This window comes from Bufo bufo, chromosome 2 (genome assembly GCF_905171765.1).
Source record: "Bufo bufo chromosome 2, aBufBuf1.1, whole genome shotgun sequence".
Classification (NCBI taxonomy): domain Eukaryota; kingdom Metazoa; phylum Chordata; class Amphibia; order Anura; family Bufonidae; genus Bufo; species Bufo bufo.
The window spans coordinates 350896644-350902643 of NC_053390.1; the positions used below are offsets into that span (position 1 = coordinate 350896644).

General features: G+C 43.5%; 1 non-coding gene across 1 annotated transcript; it reads right to left on the reverse strand.

Moving 5' to 3' along the window:
- Positions 1-3892: 3892 nt before the first annotated feature.
- On the reverse strand, positions 3893-3964 carry TRNAQ-CUG. The gene has a single exon. It is a non-coding gene; the product is annotated as a tRNA-Gln (tRNA).
- Between the last annotated feature and the right edge of the window lie 2036 nt (positions 3965-6000).

Below are 6000 nucleotides of genomic sequence, written 5' to 3' on the forward strand. Positions count from 1 at the left end.
GGCAGAGGAGTGGTGGTGCTTGAAGCAGCATGGTGATGGTGATGGTCAATCTGGTGACCAATGCCCTGGTGAGGATGGACCCCGTGTAGATGAGGATAAAGTCGTGTTCGATCCCGCTCTTCTCTTTAGCCGCCTGGGACCAAATCCGGGGCGACGGTGGGACAGGGGGTTCAATCTCCCAGTCCGATATTGCAGGTATAGGAAGTCCCAACGTCTCGCAAAAAAGGTGCAGATCCGAGAAGGAGCATAGTTTTGCTGTCTTTCCCTGATGACGCGCTGACAAGGCAAATGGAAATCCCCATCGGTATGCTATTTGACGGTCTGGCAGCAATGTGAGGAGGGGCTGTAGATGTCTAGTTTGTTGCAGGGTAAGCCAGGAGAGGTCAGGGAAAAACTGCACTGGGGCTCCGTCGAATTCTAAATTACGTAGCGCCCGGGCCTTTGTCATAATTGTTTCTTTGAGGGTGTAATCATGGACACAGCAGATTATGTCCCTGAGCCGAGTGGAGGTGCCCTTGGGTTGAGCGCTCTGTGGGATCTGGCCAATTTAATCTTGTGCGAGGGTGGCTCTCCAAGAATCATATTAAAGATAGCCTCCAAGGTGACAAAAAGGTCCTCATCCCCAGTTGCCTCCGGAAGACCCCGGACTCTGATATTATTTCTATGGCCCCTGTTGTTGAGGTCCTCCAGGTGTCGACCCATTTCCCTGAGAGCTGAGATGATACAGACTTGTGGAGGGTGGATATGTACTGTTTGGTGTCATCATGTGCGTTTTCAAGTAAGTCCACCCGGTCGAATGTGCTTAATGTCAGTGCGGATGGCGGCAATCTTTGCTCTACAGGCCCCCTTAACTTCAGATATGAGCATCCAAAAGTCCTCTTTTGTAGGGAATTGGCTAAGGTATATTTCCCAGGAATGTGGGGGATCAAGAGTGGCGGGAGAGGGTATATCAGCTAGCAGAGGAGGGCTTGGGGAGCTAGCCCAGGTATCTGTGGGGGATGGAGAGCTGCTGCGTTCGATAGTGAGGGGATATCCGATCACCTGGCCATTAAAGACAGTAGCCACACGGACATATCGCTGATATAGTAGGACTTTGCACCCACTCTAGGCGAAGAGCATGTGACTCTGTAGTGCATCTTTGCTACACACCACTGGAATATCTCTGTATGTCCAGTGAATGGTGGTAGTATAATTTTATTAAGGGAACCTGGCCAAAGCAGAGAAGTTGTACCTTAGTGTGCATATATAGGTATTGCTAAAATCCATAAGCATACCTCCTGCTCTGACCATGTTTAGTGCTGACTAGACTGAACACATACCATAGTCTTATTCAGAAACTACTCCCGATCTGCCTGTCTTTCTTGGTGATTTTAGTTAGGCAATACAAGCTGAGTGATTTTACTATAAAAGTTTTCAATAAAGATTTATTTTGTTATTTTTAACCATCCATCTAGGCACTGAAACTATTATTTATAGGTATGGTTTAATCCCATATTCTCAGTAAACCAGGCACACTTTATTTGCCCATAATTTTCTATAATTTTTCTATAATGGTTCTATTAAAAAGCTGGTCCACTGTACCATAATTTTGCTTTTTCTGGGAAGATTTTTGTCCCTTAATCCATAAAGAGAAATGTAGTGGGTACACATTGGCCTTATATAAGGAACTTTGTCTCTCTAATGAAATTTTGCTTTAAATGTAGCATAATTGAATACATTCTTCTGTATAATTTTGTCTGCCAGCATGATATAATAAATACAAGGTTCCACCGAGATTTGAACTCGGATCGCTGGATTCAGAGTCCAGAGTGCTAACCATGGAACCTCTTATGACAAAGTACTGTGCTAATCTCGTCTAAGAACATGTTTAGATCAGGATTGGGTGGAGTAGCAAAGCACAAGTCTGAAGTAATTATAGATCTGAACATATTTGCAGGTAATATTTGGGACCTACAAGAATTACCTCAGAAAATGAAATCTTAAAGGAGTTGTCCCATACTTACCCCTTGGACCCATACCCCTGCTCCTCTGCCTCCCTATGGTTGTATGCCACATACTGCTGAGGCCAGTGACTGGCTATAAAAGTCATGTGTGTATACAGTATGGGCACATCACCACTGCAGTCAGCTAAATGAAGAGCGGAATGAGGCAGAGGAGTGGTGGTGCTTGAAGCAGCATGGTGATGGTCAATCTGGTGAGGATGGACCCCGTGTAGATGAGGATAAAGTCGTGTTCGATCCCGCTCTTCTCTTTAGCCGCCTGGGACCAAATCCGGGGCGACGGTGGGACAGGGGGTTCAATCTCCCAGTCCGATATTGCAGGTATAGGAAGTCCCAACGTCTCGCAAAAAAGGTGCAGATCCGAGAAGGAGCATAGTTTTGCTGTCTTTCCCTGATGACGCGCTGACAAGGCAAATGGAAATCCCCATCGGTATGCTATTTGACGGTCTGGCAGCAATGTGAGGAGGGGCTGTAGATGTCTAGTTTGTTGCAGGGTAAGCCAGGAGAGGTCAGGGAAAAACTGCACTGGGGCTCCGTCGAATTCTAAATTACGTAGCGCCCGGGCCTTTGTCATAATTGTTTCTTTGAGGGTGTAATCATGGACACAGCAGATTATGTCCCTGAGCCGAGTGGAGGTGCCCTTGGGTTGAGCGCTCTGTGGGATCTGGCCAATTTAATCTTGTGCGAGGGTGGCTCTCCAAGAATCATATTAAAGATAGCCTCCAAGGTGACAAAAAGGTCCTCATCCCCAGTTGCCTCCGGAAGACCCCGGACTCTGATATTATTTCTATGGCCCCTGTTGTTGAGGTCCTCCAGGTGTCGACCCATTTCCCTGAGAGCTGAGATGATACAGACTTGTGGAGGGTGGATATGTACTGTTTGGTGTCATCATGTGCATTTTCAAGTGAGTCCACCCGGTCGAATGTGCCTAATGTCAGTGCGGATGGCGGCAATCTCTGCTCTACAGGCCCCCTTAACTTCAGATATGAGCATCCAAAAGTCCTCTTTTGTAGGGAATTGGCTGAGGTATACTTCCCAGGAATGTGGGGGATCAGGAGTGGCGGGAGAGGGTATATCAGCTAGCAGAGTAGGGCTTGGGGAGCTAGCCCAGGTATCTGTGGGGGATGGAGAGCTGCTGCGTTCAATAGTGAGGGGATATCCGATCACCTGGCCATTAATGACAGTAGCCACACGGACATATCGCTGATATAGTAGGACTTTACACCCACTCTAGGCGAAGAGCATGTGACTCTGTAGTGCATCTTTGCTACACACCACTGGAATATCTCTGTATGTCCAGTGAATGGTGGTAGTATAATTTTATTAAGGGAACCTGGCCAAAGCAGAGAAGTTGTACCTTAGTGTGCATATATAGGTATTGCTAAAATCCATAAGCATACCTCCTGCTCTGACCATGTTTAGTGCTGACTAGACTGAACACATACCATAGTCTTATTCAGAAACTACTCCCGATCTGCCTGTCTTTCTTGGTGATTTTAGTTAGGCAATACAAGCTGAGTGATTTTACTATAAAAGTTTTCAATAAAGATTTATTTTGTTATTTTTAACCATCCATCTACGCACTGAAACTACAGTATTATATATAGGTATGGTTTAATCCGATATTCTGAGTAAACCAGGCACACCTTATTTGCCCATAATTTTCTATAATTTTTCTATAATGGTTCTATAAAAAATCTGGTCCACTGTACCATAATTTTGCTCTTTCTGGGAAGATTTTTGCCCCTTAATCCATAAATAGAAATGTAGTGGGGACACATTGGCCTTATATAAGGAACTTTGTCTCTCTAATGAAATGTTGCTTTAAATGTAGCATAATTGAATACATTCTTCTGTATAATTTTGTCTGCCAGCATGATATAATAAATACAAGGTTCCACCGAGATTTGAACTCGGATCGCTGGATTCAGAGTCCAGAGTGCTAACCATTACACCATGGAACCTCTTATGACAAAGTACTGTGCTAATCTCGTCTAAGAACATGTTTAGATCAGGATTGGGTGGAGTTGCAAAGCACAAGTCTGAAGTAATTATAGATCTGAACATATTTGCAGGTAATATTTGGGACTTACAAGAATTACCTCAGAAAATGAAATCTTAAAGGAGTTGTCCCATACTTACCCTTTGGACCCATACCCCTGCTCCTCTGCCTCCCTATGGTCGTATGCCACATACTGCTGAGGCCAGTGACTGGCTATAAAAGTTATGTATGTATACAGTATGGGCACATCACCACTGCAGTCAGGTAAATGAAGAGCGGAAGGAGGAAGAGGAGTGGTGGTGCTTGAAGCAGCATGGATTAGACAGGTAAGTTTTGTTTTGTTTTTTGTTATGTTTTATCAGCTCGGACAACCCTTTTAATAATCAATGAAGATTGACTTTTATCTGTCTCATTTGATACAAAACATATTTACTTTTTAATATTTTTTATATTAAAATTACAAAGAGTAAGCTCATAGGACAGATTTTTCCACCACAAAAACCCACTGCAGAAACCTAAAGGCTGCTCATGGTTTTGCAATTTGAAAGTGGTGGCTATAATGCATCACCTGCCACAGTTTTCACCAGGCCTTTCTTGGTATGATCTGGAAATCCATACAGAATTAAACCATTGGCTATGGATGGCACTGTGTCCCTCATTGGCCACAATGTGAGGCGGTTTTTGGTGCTGAAATCGGTACTGAAAACCCACAGTGTGAACGAGGTCTAAACGTTCATACATGATAACAGCTATACGGTTTTATTATATCCCCTTTTGGGCCATCTAGTACTGTGATGGCAAACCTTTTAGAGACCAGGTGCGCAAACTGCAATCCCAAATCCACTTATTTATCACAAAGTGCCAACACGGCAATTTAACCTGAATACTATGAATACTACAGTCCAATACAGCCCCCTAATTTTTAAGGATTCTCTATGGACTGGTACAGTGCCAAGTGATTGGCGCAAGGCAAACGTGGTGCCCATATTCAAAAAAGGATCAAGGTCCTCCACAGGTAATTATAGACCAGTTAGTTTAACTTCTGTTGTGGGAAAAATGTTTGAAGGACTCTTAAGGGGCTATATACAGGAGTATGTGACTATAAATAATATTATAAGTGATAACCAGCATGGGTTTACCAAGGACAGAAGTTGTCAGACTAACCTGATTTGTTTTTATGAGGAGGTGAGTAGTAGCCTGGACAGAGGGGCGGCTTTGGATGTAGTGTTTCTGGATTTTGCAAAGGCTTTTGATACTGTCCCTCATAGACGCTATGAGTAAAGTAAGGTCTATTGGCTTGGAAAGTATAGTTTGTAATTGAATTGAAAACTGGCTGAAGGTTCGTGTCCAGAGAGTTGTGGTCAATGATTTCTATTCAGAATGGTCCCAGATTATAAGTGGTGTACCCCAAGGTTCAGTGCTGGGCCCTTTATTATTTAATTTATTTATTAATGATATTGAGGAGGGGATTAATAGCACCATATCTATTTTTGCAGATTACACTAAAATGTGTAGAACTGTACAGTCTATGGAAGATGTCCACAAACTACAAGCTGACTTGAACACTCTGAGTGATTGGGCATCAACTTGGCAAATGAGCTTCAATGTGGACAAATGTAAAGTTATGCATCTTGGTAGTAATTATCTCTGTGCTTCATATGTCCTAGGTGATGTAGTACTGGGAGAGTCACTTATAGAGAAGGATTTGGGTGTTCTTGTGGATGATAGATTAAAATATAGTATAAAATGTCAATAAGCTGCTTCTAAGGCCACCAGGATATTGCCATGCATTAAACGAGGCATGGACTCGCGGGGCAGGGATGTAATACTACCACTTTACAAACAGTGGTGCGGCCTCATCTGGAATACGCACTCCAGTTCTGGGCACCAGTACATAGAAAAGATGCACTGCAGCTGGAAAAAGTACAGAGGAGAGTGACTAAAATGATAAGGGGCATGGAGGGTCTTAGTTATGAAGAAAGATTAAAAAATTTGAAT